Raw genomic sequence first — 18817 nt, forward strand, 5'->3', positions numbered from 1 at the left:
CAGAAGATTGGAAAAAAGCAAATATAGTACCTATATATAAAGGAGGAAATAAAGAAGAACCTACCAACTATAGACCAGTCTCTCTAACAAGTACAATAGCAAAAATATGTGAAAGAATTATCAAAAGTAGATGGGTAAAATACTTGGAAAAAAACAACGTACTAAATCCAAGGCAATTTGGATTCAGACAAGGACGATCATGCGTCACCAATTTAATATGTTTCTATTCAAGGCTAATAGATATAATACAAGAAAGAGATGGATGGGCTGATTGTGCATTTCTAGACCTAAAAAAAGCTTTTGACAAAGTACCACATAAGAAGTTGCTTAAGAAATTAGAATATGAAGGAGGAATACAAGGTAAATTGCTAAATTGGATGGAAGACTTTTTGCAAGAAAGAAAAATGAGAGTAGTGATAAGAGATCAGCACTCAAAATGGAATGAAGTAATAAGCGGTGTCCCGCAGGGAACAGTTCTGGCCCCAATAATGTTTGCTATATATATTAATGATATGGATGAAGGAATTGAAAGCTATATGAGCTTCTTTGCAGATGATGCAAAATTACTGAAAAGAGTGAAAACTGAAGAAGATTGTGAATCACTACAGAGAGATCTAAATAAAGTACAAGAATGGAGTAGGAAGTGGGAGATGGAGTTCAATACAAAAAAGTGTAGTATAATGGAATTTGGAAAAAGCAAAAACAGAATAACAGGATCATATAATTTGGGAGAAGAAGGAATAAAAAAAGTAGAAAATGAGAAGGACCTGGGAGTCATTGTTATGAATAATATGTCACCTGAGAAACATATAAATAAGATTTTTGGAGAAACTTATAATTTAATAAGAACAATCAAAGTGGCATTTACATACCTGGATGAAGAAATGGTGAGGAAAATCCTAATCACCCTGATAAGACCAAGATTGGAATATGCAGCAACGATATGGTCACCAAGTACAAAAAAATGTATAAAAAAACTTGAAAGAATACAAAGAGCAATTACAAAACTGGCACCAACACTCTCAAAACTATCATATGAAGAGAGACTACAAAAACTTAAACTACAGACACTAGAGCAAAGAAGAGAGAGAGGAGATTTGATAGCTATTTACAGAATCATGAAAGGCATAGAAATTACTGATAGAGAGAATCTGATAAAATGGGATGACAGAAATACAAGAGGACACGGAAAGAAAATAAAAAAAGACAGCTATAGAAGAGATTTGAAAAAGAACAGCTTTCCTCACAGAGCAATAGACAGTTGGAACAAGTTAGATGAGAAAGTGGTGTGTGCAAAAACAATACATGAATTTAAAAATAGTTTAGATAAAATGAGATATGAAGACGGGACCCCACGAGCATAGCTCCCCTTCCCGTAAAATACAACTAGGTAAATACAACTAGGTAAATACACACACACACTTCAGCGAATGGACGGCTTGGATGACGTTCTGAAGAAAACTGAAGTCTGTGGATCCCAACGCAAAGAGAAGTGCCTAGTGTTTTTGCAGGGTGGGGGGGGGGGAATTGCTCGTGGAGTAGTGGGAAAGTAGGGAAAGAGGAAAAGGGGAGGGATTACTGAGGGAAATGGAAGGAAATGAGGAGGGAGTAGACTTGGCCCAGCCAGACAAGCGAAAGGTAAACAAAAGACTGAGTGAGGATGAAATGTCTAATAAAAATGTAAAGATTAGAAGTATAGAGAGGAGCAATACAGAAGAAAGTGACGAGAATATGTTCCAGGGATTTAAAGAGGGTGGGGGGACACAACCCCCCCCCCCCGACTGATAAGACTAGAGGAGAGAGTTGATAAGGTGATCGAGGACTTGGAACGTAAGTTAGGTAATGTAGACTCCATTTTCCAGAGAATTGAAAGGTTGGAACAACTAGAGAAGGCTAACAGAAACTTAACTGAAGAAATAGAGGACCTAAAAAGACAGTTAGGAAATGTAAAGGAGGAGAATGAGAAATTGAAGAAGAATAGTAATGAAAACAGAGAGAAAATAGCTACAGAAGCTAAAAATTGGAGAACAACCCAAGAAGGGAATAAGGTTTCATTCACTGACATAGTCAAACAGCAATTGAAAGAACATAATGAAGACTCAGTTATTAAAGTGATGAGACAGAAGGAGAATATAGTAAGAGAATTAGCTGACAAAAAGAAATGTATAATTATATTAGGAATGGAAGAGAAACATAACCCAGATAGAACCGCAAGAATCAAGGAGGAAAATGAAAGAGTAAGCAGTTTATTAAAATTAGTCCAGGAAGATGAACCAGAAATTATAAAGGAAATTGAGGAAAAATTCAGACTCGGAAAATATAGTACAGATAAGACCAGACCAATTAAGATTAAATTCAGGTCACAAACAACGGCAGAGAAAATTCTATCCAAGACAGGGAAACTAGCAACAAATGATCAATATAAAAAGGTATGGATAAAAAGAGAAATGAATAAGGAGGAAAGAGAGGCAGAAAAGCAGAAAAGAATTGAAGCTAAGGCAAAAAACGAGGAAAGAACGGAGTCAGAGAAAGAGAGATTCTATTGGAGAGTAGTGAACATGAAAATAAAGCAGTTCGACATACTAAAGAAAAACATAAGGGAAACAGAGAACACAATGGAAGTGGCAGAAAACTAAGAGTGTCTTACACAAATATAGATGGATTGATGACAGGATTGAATGAACTGAATGATTATTTGAAAGAAAAAGAACCGGACATAATGGGAATTGTAGAAACAAAATTAAAAGGCCCACTACCACCCAACAGTGTAGGACATGATACATACAATTATTGGATTAGAAACAGAGAGAAAAAAACAAGGGGGTGGAGTTATGTTCCTGACTAAGAAGGATATAAACGTGAAAGGTGTCATATATGGAAAGAATACAGTAGAGATGATTATGATAGAAGTGGAAGACCGAGATAAGAAGAGCAGAAAATTTGTGATCAATTATGTGCCTCCGAAAACAGCCTCATGGGAGGAGAGTGAACATAAAAGTATGTTAGAGGACACAAAGATAGCATTAACTAAAATAATGGAAGACGGAGGAAGAATAGTTATGATGGGCGACTTTAATTGCAAAGAAATCTGCTGGGAAGAAATGACAGTAAAGAGTGGTGATGACTCATGGGGAAATGCTCTACTTGAGATGATTACTGACCATTCAATGACACAATGGATACAAGAGAACACTAGGTATAGAAATGAAGAAGAACCATCGAGGCTAGACTTAATAATTACATCTGAACCTAGAATAGTGGACAAGATTGAATATAAAACACCAATAGGTAAAAGTGACCACATATTGATTGAACTGGAACTTAATGAAGAAAAATATATGAAAAGAAATGAACAATATAGAAAAGGAAGATTGATGTATGAAAAAACAAACTTTGATAAAATAAGAGAATTCTTCCAACAAGAAAACTGGGAAGAAATATACAAAGAAGAAACATCAGTGGAAGAGAAATGGAATATTTTGACAAAAATTTACAAAGAAGGAGTGGAAAAGTATGTCCCAAGACAAAAACAAGAAAAAGAATATGTAAAATGCTGGTACAACAAAAGTTGTAGGGAGTTAAAAGACAAAAGAGACAAAGCCTGGACCGGATGGAAAAAAGACAGAAGACCTGAAAAATGGAAAATATATACTGGTTATAGAAATGAATATGTACAAAAGTGCAGAGAGGAAAAAAGAAAATATGAAAAAGATGTTATAGAAAAGTGTAAAGATCAACCAAAACTATTCTACAGATTTGTAAACAATAAACTGAAAAACAAACAAGACTTGGAGAAATTAAGACAAGGAGGAGTTGAATACACTGAGGAAATGGAAATGGCAGAAATTATGAACAAACATTTTAAATCAGTGTTTACAAGGGAAAATATACAACCTGAAGAGATTGAGTGGAAGGAAAAAGTCCCCCCTATGGAAGAAATAGAAGTAACAAAGAATGAAATATTGACACACTTGGGTAATTTTGATGTCAGAAAATCGCATGGGCCAGATGAAATAGCAAACTGGATTCTGAAAGAATGCAGGAATGAACTGGCAGACAAAATACATAGCATAATAAGCAGTTCCTTAAAAGAAGGAAAAGTTCCAGAAGATTGGAAAAAAGCAAATATAGTACCTATATATAAAGGAGGAAATAAAGAAGAACCTACCAACTATAGACCAGTCTCTCTAACAAGTACAATAGCAAAAATATGTGAAAGAATTATCAAAAGTAGATGGGTAAAATACTTGGAAAAAAACAACGTACTAAATCCAAGGCAATTTGGATTCAGACAAGGACGATCATGCGTCACCAATTTAATATGTTTCTATTCAAGGCTAATAGATATAATACAAGAAAGAGATGGATGGGCTGATTGTGCATTTCTAGACCTAAAAAAAGCTTTTGACAAAGTACCACATAAGAAGTTGCTTAAGAAATTAGAATATGAAGGAGGAATACAAGGTAAATTGCTAAATTGGATGGAAGACTTTTTGCAAGAAAGAAAAATGAGAGTAGTGATAAGAGATCAGCACTCAAAATGGAATGAAGTAATAAGCGGTGTCCCGCAGGGAACAGTTCTGGCCCCAATAATGTTTGCTATATATATTAATGATATGGATGAAGGAATTGAAAGCTATATGAGCTTCTTTGCAGATGATGCAAAATTACTGAAAAGAGTGAAAACTGAAGAAGATTGTGAATCACTACAGAGAGATCTAAATAAAGTACAAGAATGGAGTAGGAAGTGGGAGATGGAGTTCAATACAAAAAAGTGTAGTATAATGGAATTTGGAAAAAGCAAAAACAGAATAACAGGATCATATAATTTGGGAGAAGAAGGAATAAAAAGAGTAGAAAATGAGAGGGACCTGGGAGTCATTGTTATGAATAATATGTCACCTGAGAAACATATAAATAAGATTTTTGGAGAAAGTTATAATTTAATAAGAACAATCAAAGTGGCATTTACATACCTGGATGAAGAAATGGTGAGGAAAATCCTAATCACCCTGATAAGACCAAGATTAGAATATGCAGCAACGATATGGTCACCAAGTACAAAAAAATGTATAAAAAAACTTGAAAGAATACAAAGAGCAATTACAAAACTGGCACCAACACTCTCAAAACTATCATATGAAGAGAGACTACAAAAACTTAAACTACAGACACTAGAGCAAAGAAGAGAGAGAGGAGATTTGATAGCTATTTACAGAATCATGAAAGGCATAGAAATTACTGATAGAGAGAATCTGATAAAATGGGATGACAGAAATACAAGAGGACACGGAAAGAAAATAAAAAAAGACAACTATAGAAGAGATTTGAAAAAGAACAGCTTTCCTCACAGAGCAATAGACAGTTGGAACAAGTTAGATGAGAAAGTGGTGTGTGCAAAAACAATACATGAATTTAAAAATAGTTTAGATAAAATGAGATATGAAGACGGGACCCCACGAGCATAGCTCCCCTTCCCGTAAAATACAACTAGGTAAATACAACTAGGTAAATACACACACACTTCAGCGAATGGACGGCTTGGATGACGTTCTGAAGAAAACTGAAGTCTGTGGATCCCAACGCAAAGAGAAGTGCCTAGTGTTTTTACAGGGTGGGGGGGGAATTGCTCGTGGAGTAGTGGGAAAGTAGGGAAAGAGGAAAAGGGGAGGGATTACTGAGGGAAATGGAAGGAAATGAGGAGGGAGTAGACTTGGCCCAGCCAGACAAGCGAAAGGTAAACAAAAGACTGAGTGAGGATGAAATGTCTAATAAAAATGTAAAGATTAGAAGTATAGAGAGGAGCAATACAGAAGAAAGTGACGAGAATATGTTCCAGGGATTTAAAGAGGGTGGGGGGGACACAACCCCCCCCCCCCGACTGATAAGACTAGAGGAGAGAGTTGATAAGGTGATCGAGGACTTGGAACGTAAGTTAGGTAATGTAGACTCCATTTTCCAGAGAATTGAAAGGTTGGAACAACTAGAGAAGGCTAACAGAAACTTAACTGAAGAAATAGAGGACCTAAAAAGACAGTTAGGAAATGTAAAGGAGGAGAATGAGAAATTGAAGAAGAATAGTAATGAAAACAGAGAGAAAATAGCTACAGAAGCTAAAAATTGGAGAACAACCCAAGAAGGGAATAAGGTTTCATTCACTGACATAGTCAAACAGCAATTGAAAGAACATAATGAAGACTCAGTTATTAAAGTGATGAGACAGAAGGAGAATATAGTAAGAGAATTAGCTGACAAAAAGAAATGTATAATTATATTAGGAATGGAAGAGAAACATAACCCAGATAGAACCGCAAGAATCAAGGAGGAAAATGAAAGAGTAAGCAGTTTATTAAAATTAGTCCAGGAAGATGAACCAGAAATTATAAAGGAAATTGAGGAAAAATTCAGACTCGGAAAATATAGTACAGATAAGACCAGACCAATTAAGATTAAATTCAGGTCACAAACAACGGCAGAGAAAATTCTATCCAAGACAGGGAAACTAGCAACAAATGATCAATATAAAAAGGTATGGATAAAAAGAGAAATGAATAAGGAGGAAAGAGAGGCAGAAAAGCAGAAAAGAATTGAAGCTAAGGCAAAAAACGAGGAAAGAACGGAGTCAGAGAAAGAGAGATTCTATTGGAGAGTAGTGAACATGAAAATAAAGCAGTTCGACATACTAAAGAAAAACATAAGGGAAACAGAGAACACAATGGAAGTGGCAGAAAACTAAGAGTGTCTTACACAAATATAGATGGATTGATGACAGGATTGAATGAACTGAATGATTATTTGAAAGAAAAAGAACCGGACATAATGGGAATTGTAGAAACAAAATTAAAAGGCCCACTACCACCCAACAGTGTAGGACATGATACATACAATTATTGGATTAGAAACAGAGAGAAAAAACAAGGGGGTGGAGTTATGTTCCTGACTAAGAAGGATATAAACGTGAAAGGTGTCATATATGGAAAGAATACAGTAGAGATGATTATGATAGAAGTGGAAGACCGAGATAAGAAGAGCAGAAAATTTGTGATCAATTATGTGCCTCCGAAAACAGCCTCATGGGAGGAGAGTGAACATAAAAGTATGTTAGAGGACACAAAGATAGCATTAACTAAAATAATGGAAGACGGAGGAAGAATAGTTATGATGGGCGACTTTAATTGCAAAGAAATCTGCTGGGAAGAAATGACAGTAAAGAGTGGTGATGACTCATGGGGAAATGCTCTACTTGAGATGATTACTGACCATTCAATGACACAATGGATACAAGAGAACACTAGGTATAGAAATGAAGAAGAACCATCGAGGCTAGACTTAATAATTACATCTGAACCTAGAATAGTGGACAAGATTGAATATAAAACACCAATAGGTAAAAGTGACCACATATTGATTGAACTGGAACTTAATGAAGAAAAATATATGAAAAGAAATGAACAATATAGAAAAGGAAGAATGATGTATGAAAAAACAAACTTTGATAAAATAAGAGAATTCTTCCAACAAGAAAACTGGGAAGAAATATACAAAGAAGAAACATCAGTGGAAGAGAAATGGAATATTTTGACAAAAATTTACAAAAAAGGAGTGGAAAAGTATGTCCCAAGACAAAAACAAGAAAAAGAATATGTAAAATGCTGGTACAACAAAAGTTGTAGGGAGTTAAAAGACAAAAGAGACAAATCCTGGACCAGATGGAAAAAAGACAGAAGACCTGAAAAATGGAAAATATATACTGGTTATAGAAATGAATATGTACAAAAGTGCAGAGAGGAAAAAAGAAAATATGAAAAAGATGTTATAGAAAAGTGTAAAGATCAACCAAAACTATTCTACAGATTTGTAAACAATAAACTGAAAAACAAACAAGACTTGGAGAAATTAAGACAAGGAGGAGTTGAATACACTGAGGAAATGGAAATGGCAGAAATTATGAACAAACATTTTAAATCAGTGTTTACAAGGGAAAATATACAACCTGAAGAGATTGAGTGGAAGGAAAAAGTCCCCCCTATGGAAGAAATAGAAGTAACAAAGAATGAAATATTGACACACTTGGGTAATTTTGATGTCAGAAAATCGCATGGGCCAGATGAAATAGCAAACTGGATTCTGAAAGAATGCAGGAATGAACTGGCAGACAAAATACATAGCATAATAAGCAGTTCCTTAAAAGAAGGAAAAGTTCCAGAAGATTGGAAAAAAGCAAATATAGTACCTATATATAAAGGAGGAAATAAAGAAGAACCTACCAACTATAGACCAGTCTCTCTAACAAGTACAATAGCAAAAATATGTGAAAGAATTATCAAAAGTAGATGGGTAAAATACTTGGAAAAAAACAACGTACTAAATCCAAGGCAATTTGGATTCAGACAAGGACGATCATGCGTCACCAATTTAATATGTTTCTATTCAAGGCTAATAGATATAATACAAGAAAGAGATGGATGGGCTGATTGTGCATTTCTAGACCTAAAAAAAGCTTTTGACAAAGTACCACATAAGAAGTTGCTTAAGAAATTAGAATATGAAGGAGGAATACAAGGTAAATTGCTAAATTGGATGGAAGACTTTTTGCAAGAAAGAAAAATGAGAGTAGTGATAAGAGATCAGCACTCAAAATGGAATGAAGTAATAAGCGGTGTCCCGCAGGGAACAGTTCTGGCCCCAATAATGTTTGCTATATATATTAATGATATGGATGAAGGAATTGAAAGCTATATGAGCTTCTTTGCAGATGATGCAAAATTACTGAAAAGAGTGAAAACTGAAGAAGATTGTGAATCACTACAGAGAGATCTAAATAAAGTACAAGAATGGAGTAGGAAGTGGGAGATGGAGTTCAATACAAAAAAGTGTAGTATAATGGAATTTGGAAAAAGCAAAAACAGAATAACAGGATCATATAATTTGGGAAAAGAAGGAATAAAAAAAGTAGAAAATGAGAAGGACCTGGGAGTCATTGTTATGAATAATATGTCACCTGAGAAACATATAAATAAGATTTTTGGAGAAACTTATAATTTAATAAGAACAATCAAAGTGGCATTTACATACCTGGATGAAGAAATGGTGAGGAAAATCCTAATCACCCTGATAAGACCAAGATTGGAATATGCAGCAACGATATGGTCACCAAGTACAAAAAAAAAATGTATAAAAAAACTTGAAAGAATACAAAGAGCAATTACAAAATTGGCACCAACACTCTCAAAACTATCATATGAAGAGAGACTACAAAAACTTAAACTACAGACACTAGAGCAAAGAAGAGAGAGAGGAGATTTGATAGCTATTTACAGAATCATGAAAGGCATAGAAATTACTGATAGAGAGAATCTGATAAAATGGGATGACAGAAATACAAGAGGACACGGAAAGAAAATAAAAAAAGACAGCTATAGAAGAGATTTGAAAAAGAACAGCTTTCCTCACAGAGCAATAGACAGTTGGAACAAGTTAGATGAGAAAGTGGTGTGTGCAAAAACAATACATGAATTTAAAAATAGTTTAGATAAAATGAGATATGAAGACGGGACCCCACGAGCATAGCTCCCCTTCCCGTAAAATACAACTAGGTAAATACAACTAGGTAAATACACTTCAGCGAATGGACGGCTTGGATGACGTTCTGAAGAAAACTGAAGTCTGTGGATCCCAACGCAAAGAGAAGTGCCTAGTGTTTTTGCAGGGTGGGGGGGGGAATTGCTCGTGGAGTAGTGGGAAAGTAGGGAAAGAGGAAAAGGGGAGGGATTACTGAGGGAAATGGAAGGAAATGAGGAGGGAGTAGACTTGGCCCAGCCAGACAAGCGAAAGGTAAACAAAAGACTGAGTGAGGATGAAATGTCTAATAAAAATGTAAAGATTAGAAGTATAGAGAGGAGCAATACAGAAGAAAGTGACGAGAATATGTTCCAGGGATTTAAAGAGGGTGGGGGGGACACAACCCCCCCCCCGACTGATAAGACTAGAGGAGAGAGTTGATAAGGTGATCGAGGACTTGGAACGTAAGTTAGGTAATGTAGACTCCATTTTCCAGAGAATTGAAAGGTTGGAACAACTAGAGAAGGCTAACAGAAACTTAACTGAAGAAATAGAGGACCTAAAAAGACAGTTAGGAAATGTAAAGGAGGAGAATGAGAAATTGAAGAAGAATAGTAATGAAAACAGAGAGAAAATAGCTACAGAAGCTAAAAATTGGAGAACAACCCAAGAAGGGAATAAGGTTTCATTCACTGACATAGTCAAACAGCAATTGAAAGAACATAATGAAGACTCAGTTATTAAAGTGATGAGACAGAAGGAGAATATAGTAAGAGAATTAGCTGACAAAAAGAAATGTATAATTATATTAGGAATGGAAGAGAAACATAACCCAGATAGAACCGCAAGAATCAAGGAGGAAAATGAAAGAGTAAGCAGTTTATTAAAATTAGTCCAGGAAGATGAACCAGAAATTATAAAGGAAATTGAGGAAAAATTCAGACTCGGAAAATATAGTACAGATAAGACCAGACCAATTAAGATTAAATTCAGGTCACAAACAACGGCAGAGAAAATTCTATCCAAGACAGGGAAACTAGCAACAAATGATCAATATAAAAAGGTATGGATAAAAAGAGAAATGAATAAGGAGGAAAGAGAGGCAGAAAAGCAGAAAAGAATTGAAGCTAAGGCAAAAAACGAGGAAAGAACGGAGTCAGAGAAAGAGAGATTCTATTGGAGAGTAGTGAACATGAAAATAAAGCAGTTCGACATACTAAAGAAAAACATAAGGGAAACAGAGAACACAATGGAAGTGGCAGAAAACTAAGAGTGTCTTACACAAATATAGATGGATTGATGACAGGATTGAATGAACTGAATGATTATTTGAAAGAAAAAGAACCGGACATAATGGGAATTGTAGAAACAAAATTAAAAGGCCCACTACCACCCAACAGTGTAGGACATGATACATACAATTATTGGATTAGAAACAGAGAGAAAAAACAAGGGGGTGGAGTTATGTTCCTGACTAAGAAGGATATAAACGTGAAAGGTGTCATATATGGAAAGAATACAGTAGAGATGATTATGATAGAAGTGGAAGACCGAGATAAGAAGAGCAGAAAATTTGTGATCAATTATGTGCCTCCGAAAACAGCCTCATGGGAGGAGAGTGAACATAAAAGTATGTTAGAGGACACAAAGATAGCATTAACTAAAATAATGGAAGACGGAGGAAGAATAGTTATGATGGGCGACTTTAATTGCAAAGAAATCTGCTGGGAAGAAATGACAGTAAAGAGTGGTGATGACTCATGGGGAAATGCTCTACTTGAGATGATTACTGACCATTCAATGACACAATGGATACAAGAGAACACTAGGTATAGAAATGAAGAAGAACCATCGAGGCTAGACTTAATAATTACATCTGAACCTAGAATAGTGGACAAGATTGAATATAAAACACCAATAGGTAAAAGTGACCACATATTGATTGAACTGGAACTTAATGAAGAAAAATATATGAAAAGAAATGAACAATATAGAAAAGGAAGAATGATGTATGAAAAAACAAACTTTGATAAAATAAGAGAATTCTTCCAACAAGAAAACTGGGAAGAAATATACAAAGAAGAAACATCAGTGGAAGAGAAATGGAATATTTTGACAAAAATTTACAAAAAAGGAGTGGAAAAGTATGTCCCAAGACAAAAACAAGAAAAAGAATATGTAAAATGCTGGTACAACAAAAGTTGTAGGGAGTTAAAAGACAAAAGAGACAAAGCCTGGACCAGATGGAAAAAAGACAGAAGACCTGAAAAATGGAAAATATATACTGGTTATAGAAATGAATATGTACAAAAGTGCAGAGAGGAAAAAAGAAAATATGAAAAAGATGTTATAGAAAAGTGTAAAGATCAACCAAAACTATTCTACAGATTTGTAAACAATAAACTGAAAAACAAACAAGACTTGGAGAAATTAAGACAAGGAGGAGTTGAATACACTGAGGAAATGGAAATGGCAGAAATTATGAACAAACATTTTAAATCAGTGTTTACAAGGGAAAATATACAACCTGAAGAGATTGAGTGGAAGGAAAAAGTCCCCCCTATGGAAGAAATAGAAGTAACAAAGAATGAAATATTGACACACTTGGGTAATTTTGATGTCAGAAAATCGCATGGGCCAGATGAAATAGCAAACTGGATTCTGAAAGAATGCAGGAATGAACTGGCAGACAAAATACATAGCATAATAAGCAGTTCCTTAAAAGAAGGAAAAGTTCCAGAAGATTGGAAAAAAGCAAATATAGTACCTATATATAAAGGAGGAAATAAAGAAGAACCTACCAACTATAGACCAGTCTCTCTAACAAGTACAATAGCAAAAATTTGTGAAAGAATTATCAAAAGTAGATGGGTAAAATACTTGGAAAAAAACAACGTACTAAATCCAAGGCAATTTGGATTCAGACAAGGACGATCATGCGTCACCAATTTAATATGTTTCTATTCAAGGCTAATAGATATAATACAAGAAAGAGATGGATGGGCTGATTGTGCATTTCTAGACCTAAAAAAAGCTTTTGACAAAGTACCACATAAGAAGTTGCTTAAGAAATTAGAATATGAAGGAGGAGGAATACAAGGTAAATTGCTAAATTGGATGGAAGACTTTTTGCAAGAAAGAAAAATGAGAGTAGTGATAAGAGATCAGCACTCAAAATGGAATGAAGTAATAAGCGGTGTCCCGCAGGGAACAGTTCTGGCCCCAATAATGTTTGCTATATATATTAATGATATGGATGAAGGACTTGAAAGCTATATGAGCTTCTTTGCAGATGATGCAAAATTACTGAAAAGAGTGAAAACTGAAGAAGATTGTGAATCACTACAGAAAGATCTAAATAAAGTACAAGAATGGAGTAGGAAGTGGGAGATGGAGTTCAATACAAAAAAGTGTAGTATAATGGAATTTGGAAAAAGCAAAAACAGAATAAGAGGATCATATAATTTGGGAGAAGAAGGAATAAAAAAAGTAGAAAATGAGAAGGACCTGGGAGTCATTGTTATGAATAATATGTCACCTGAGAAACATATAAATAAGATTTTTGGAGAAACTTATAATTTAATAAGAACAATCAAAGTGGCATTTACATACCTGGATGAAGAAATGGTGAGGAAAATCCTAATCACCCTGATAAGACCAAGATTGGAATATGCAGCAACGATATGGTCACCAAGTACAAAAAAATGTATAAAAAAACTTGAAAGAATACAAAGAGCAATTACAAAATTGGCACCAACACTCTCAAAACTATCATATGAAGAGAGACTACAAAAACTTAAACTACAGACACTAGAGCAAAGAAGAGAGAGAGGAGATTTGATAGCTATTTACAGAATCATGAAAGGCATAGAAATTACTGATAGAGAGAATCTGATAAAATGGGATGACAGAAATACAAGAGGACACGGAAAGAAAATAAAAAAAGACAGCTATAGAAGAGATTTGAAAAAGAACAGCTTTCCTCACAGAGCAATAGACAGTTGGAACAAGTTAGATGAGAAAGTGGTGTGTGCAAAAACAATACATGAATTTAAAAATAGTTTAGATAAAATGAGATATGAAGACGGGACCCCACGAGCATAGCTCCCCTTCCCGTAAAATACAACTAGGTAAATACACAACTTCAGTTAGAGTTACGGTCAACAAAAAGCTTGAAGTCCAACTTTAGCATTCGTTCATCCTCTATTAAGTTTACTCGTACGTCCAACCTTACCGTGTAGAGAAACTCCCACCAATCACGCAAAATGAGCAACAGCAAGCGCCACTCTTTCCAGAATGAGGAACTCTCGTTGACAGAGCCGATACCTATGCCACCTTATCAAATATTTTATTCCAAATAACTTTGAACGACACGTGATCTCTAAAAATGTATATTTAACGATCTTTGCATCTGTTATAAGCGCACACACACGTACTCGATGGCGCAGTGAAAGAATTCCCTGCCGCCACTACGGCGATCCCTCCCAGGGCTGAAATAATATCAGTATCGCTGCGCTGCGAGTTGTTACTCCAACTCTTGTTGGGTGTGCGTGAGCTCTGAGCTCTCTCCCGGGAGGGAAATAGATGTCGATCACGAGTCCAACACGTGATCCAAGACCATGGTGAATTACATAGATTATCGAGCACTAGGCAGAAGGCTTTCGTCATCCAAGAAAATGGTAATTGGAGGGCTGACTCAGTGAGAGATTATATAATCATTATTTCTTAACATAGTCGGGATGCCTCACATTCCAAAGCTCCTCTTGTGGTCGGATCTTCTCTATTAGAGCATGGGTAATTTCATTATTCCACTCTATCACGGCGAAAAGTGTAGATACTAAGCAACTGGTGAGAAGAGTTTTCGCACATAGGAAAAAATAACAATGTTTACATAGCAGTAGTCAAACGACTGATCATTGCCACGATATCCATTCCATAAAGTTTCTATTTCAAGATAATTTTATACTGTTGAATAATTCATATCTTATTACTAAATAAGTTATATATATATATATATATATATATATATATATATATATATATATATATATATATATATATATATATATATATATATATATATATATATATATATATATATATATGTTGTAAATATGAATAATAACTTCTTCAGTTTCTTTCCCTCGGATCTCCTCCGAGGTGTGGACTAACGGTATTGGGCCTGGCGTCCCTAGGCTTGGATTCCAACCCAAATCCTCCAGCGTTGGACGAAATCCAATCTTAGGCTCGGAAACCAACCCATCCGTTGACTAATGTAACCGTACCTTTATTCAGTAATACGAGATAACATTTTCAGTAGTTTAAAATCATCTTGAAAAAAAGGAATATATATTGTGGCAGTAATGATATAGCCGTTTGATTACCGTTGTATGTAAATATTGTATATATATATATATATATATATATATATATATATATATATATATATATATATATATATATATAACGAGTTCTCCTTATACAGTTAACAGTAATTCTTTATCTGGTAAATTCACAGTTAAGGTATTTGGTAATTACTACCCTCGACTCTATTTACGGTGAAAATTCACAGATACGGTATCCGCTCGTGTTTTGAAGAGGAAAGAGCAGGGAGAAGGTACGTCTGCCATATCCTATTATTACATGTTATAATGGGTTCGGTATACGGTAATTTCAATTTGCGGTAAGGTTTTCAGGAACACATATGTACCGTATAACGAGGACTTACTGTATATATAGGCGCGAAAACCCTTCTCACCATTTGCATGGTATCTACACTTTTCGCCGTGATGGAATGGAATACTGAAGTTATCCATGGTCTAATAGAGAATATACAACTACAAGAGGGGCTTTGGGATGTGAGGCAACCGATTATATTAAGAAATAATGATAATATAATCTATCTCTCTCTGAGTTACCGTCACTGGCATCGCCACGAGACGAGCCTCGAGCTGACCCTGCTAAACACGACGCTGTGACACCCGTTCGGGCCAAGAAAGCACGCTCGAAACGAATATCATTCAGGAACTCACGAAGAAGTTGGACAAAAAGGAAAATATCACTTGAACTAAAGATTTTCTGTTGCAGTTTTCGACCTAAATTTTCGTTGCAGTGAAATAGAAATGGAATAGAATGATATATTTTGGCTCTCCTCGTAGTTTCTCGGTGGTTACTCTAGGTTTAGTTGAAGATACATATTTTATGCGATCATACCTACCAAGAGAGAACACTAATTTTTTGGTATGGTGTGTACCCCTATAGGGCAATAGATTGGGATCATGTCTTTTAAGTGCGAAAGTCCGGACTCTCATCATTCATTCTGAAACTTTGACCCTGTCGTTTTCTTCATGTTTTGATACTTTTCTTTTGGATAGCTTTACTTTCGTTAGTTACTCTTAAACCATGCCTTCTCCAGGACGAACATGTGAAACTGTGAGTATAGTTCTTTATGTATATTTCTATCCACCTTCTCTCTTTGTATTAAGGAGCGAAGGTTATATAAAAACAAACATAACATAAGAATGAAGAAGACTGCAGTAGACCATAAGGCCTACACTAGTCAGTTTTATTCATGTCCATCACAACCTGTCATCCCCATCCATAAAGTTGTCTAACCCCTTTTTGTAAAACAGGTGATAGTTTCAGTGCTCACTACATGGTTACTAAGTCTTGTGTATTTCCTTCTTAAAGGTAAATTTTTGAGCCCATGTGTCATTTTGGTCATTCTCCTCTGTACTGACTATGTGATACAGGACAGAAACCAAAACTGTACCTCATAGCCAAGGACGGGTCTAACTAATGCCAGATAGAGTTTGATGATTACCTCTGCATTTTTATTTGTAATGGTCTTAGCAATGAAACCTAATGCTTAGTTATCTCTATTTGTGGCACTAATGCACAGTTTCCTGGATTTAAGGTCAGAACTCACTAGAACTCCCAAGTCTCTCTCGCACTCAGTTTTCTCTAAAAAAAAAAGATGTTATCTAAGGTATACCTACGTTCTTTTACAGTTGGAGACTAGTCTCTACTTGTTAAGGTCCAACTGCAGAATCTGATTAGGCATCCTATTTTAGTGTTATCCACAAACTTACTAACATCACTATTAATCTTATTGTCCAAGTCATCTATATACACAATGAACAATAAAGGACCAAAAACCAAGCCCTGGGGATCTCCAATAGAAACATTCCCCCCATTTGGATTTTACACTCTTTATGGTGACACGTTGTTTTCTGTCACTGATCCAAGCTCTAATTCATTCAAACATTTTTCCTCCTATGCCATGGCTTTTGACTTTAGTAGTCTCTGGTGGGGCATCTTGTTGAATGCTTTGCTAAAGTCAATGTAAATAACATTGTAACTATCATTGTTAACTCCCCCAGGTATTTACTACTTATCATGAATACCATTTTGAGGTTCTGCAACTCTTCACCACATCTACTCAGCAGAAGGTAGCAGGATCCTGAGGCGAGGCTTGGGGACTAGAAACCTGGAAAAGAAGGACCAACTGCTGTCCCACCACCTCCACGTGGTGCTCCTCAGGACCTGCTCCTATCTGGAAGTTGCCAAGAGTGAGGCAGTGAATAAAAATGACAGTATATTCAGTCACGGTCTCATCTGCTTACAATAACTTAATTTTCCAACTAGCAACCATAAGTCCTCTGGTGATGGTACATGACATTGGGGACAGGAGATGGTGATCTCTGAAAGCCCTCAGTTGTCACCAGCCATACGGCAGGTGGTGTAGGCCCAGTGATCACCCTGTCTAAGGACGGGGAGTAGTACAGCTCAGCAGCAGCCTTCACAACTGAGCAACGTTAGGTCCACTCTCCTTACCCCACTTGGAGAAGGGGCTAGAAAAAGTGTTGAAACATAGCCTCCCTGAACTAAACCAGGCTGGGGATCTGCCCCCATCATAGTCATCCATAATGTGGTATGAATAATGATAATAGCAATGATGTATTGATAATAATAATGATAATGAAGACAGAACAATAGCAGGGAGGTAATAATGGCCTTCCAAAAACCCTGTAGCACTTCCCTGTGAGCAAAGCGAAGAGGTCTGCCCCCAAATTCAAGAACAATGTATGATGGTAACACCAGAGCAATAACCCACCCTCTCTACAGAGGGTGATAATCACTTCCGCTGGTGTTATCAGGAGATTCAAGTACCACAATCTGTATCCCTGATCCTGCAAAGAGATATAGGATATCCAGAAATAAATTTGATTGTAATTCCAACTAGATGTAAATCATGAGGTGTACTTTCCCCTTTCTTCCTAGCTGTCTACATGGTATGCACAATTAGCAACAAGAACCAGACCCTCCTCTCCACCGCCTACTGCATCCTTCATGTTTTTGCACAAAAACCCTGTCCAGACATGAGAAGACAGGCCTACATCTTAAGCTGATAGTGAGAATAACTTAGAAATTCAAATAAAGATTGCAAATTTAAAAAAGAGTATTAAAAAACCCAGTATTACAATATCCTCATTCATATAATGAGATGCTACTCTTTCATTCTTTAGCAATTTAAATGTCTTCCATTATTTTATTTGTATAATTTTCTGGCAATAGATCATTCTTGATTGAAATGCTTTTGTGATTGTTTCTCCTATTTTATAACTCCCTGATGGTCTCTTATTCTAGCCCATTCCCAGGATTTAGAATTTCTTTCTATTGAATTTAATCCTCCACTTCTGGTTCCATCCATAAACCATATCTTGGTCTTTTCATGATCTTTGCTGGATGGTTACCTGAACACAAGTGTGTTAGATTGATTTTTACTTCTCTTAGGAGGGATTTTTCTGTGGGGACAAATGTATGGATGAGTTTGATGGAGAAGGATGTTTGTTGGTCAGTCTTGGAGTATTTGTTTATGATCTGAGTATAAATGTATTTTTGTTTGGATATGTTGTGCCATGTAAGTGGAAATTTGGTATAGATGTTTGAGTAGTATGCTGTTGTTGTTCTTTTTCCACCTGGTTGTGCTTGTGTGGTGTAATGAGATGGGTGTGTAGAGTTGAGGGTTCTTGTATAAAAATATGTACCTATCATATTCATGTGATGTGTGATATTCTATAGGGAGGATTTTGGTTTCTGTTTGTAGTTCTTTAGGAGTAGTTTTTGTGCATCCTTTTATTAATCCCAGTGCTTTATTTTGTATACTTTGTAAGGTGTCTATGTTTATTTTCATAATTATAGGGAATGATGCTGTGGGAGCTTAGTTGGGTGTGGCTCTCAAGAACTGTTTATA

General features: G+C 35.8%; 1 protein-coding gene across 1 annotated transcript in view; it reads left to right on the forward strand.

Moving 5' to 3' along the window:
- Hydr1 (abhydrolase domain containing Hydr1) overlaps positions 1–18817 on the forward strand; it is a 75272-nt gene that overhangs the window by 32915 nt on the left and 23540 nt on the right. The gene's annotated exons all lie outside the window — the stretch shown is intronic.

Source organism: Oratosquilla oratoria, chromosome 43 (genome assembly GCF_046742065.1).
Source record: "Oratosquilla oratoria isolate Oo_2021 chromosome 43, ASM4674206v1, whole genome shotgun sequence".
Taxonomy (NCBI): domain Eukaryota; kingdom Metazoa; phylum Arthropoda; class Malacostraca; order Stomatopoda; family Squillidae; genus Oratosquilla; species Oratosquilla oratoria.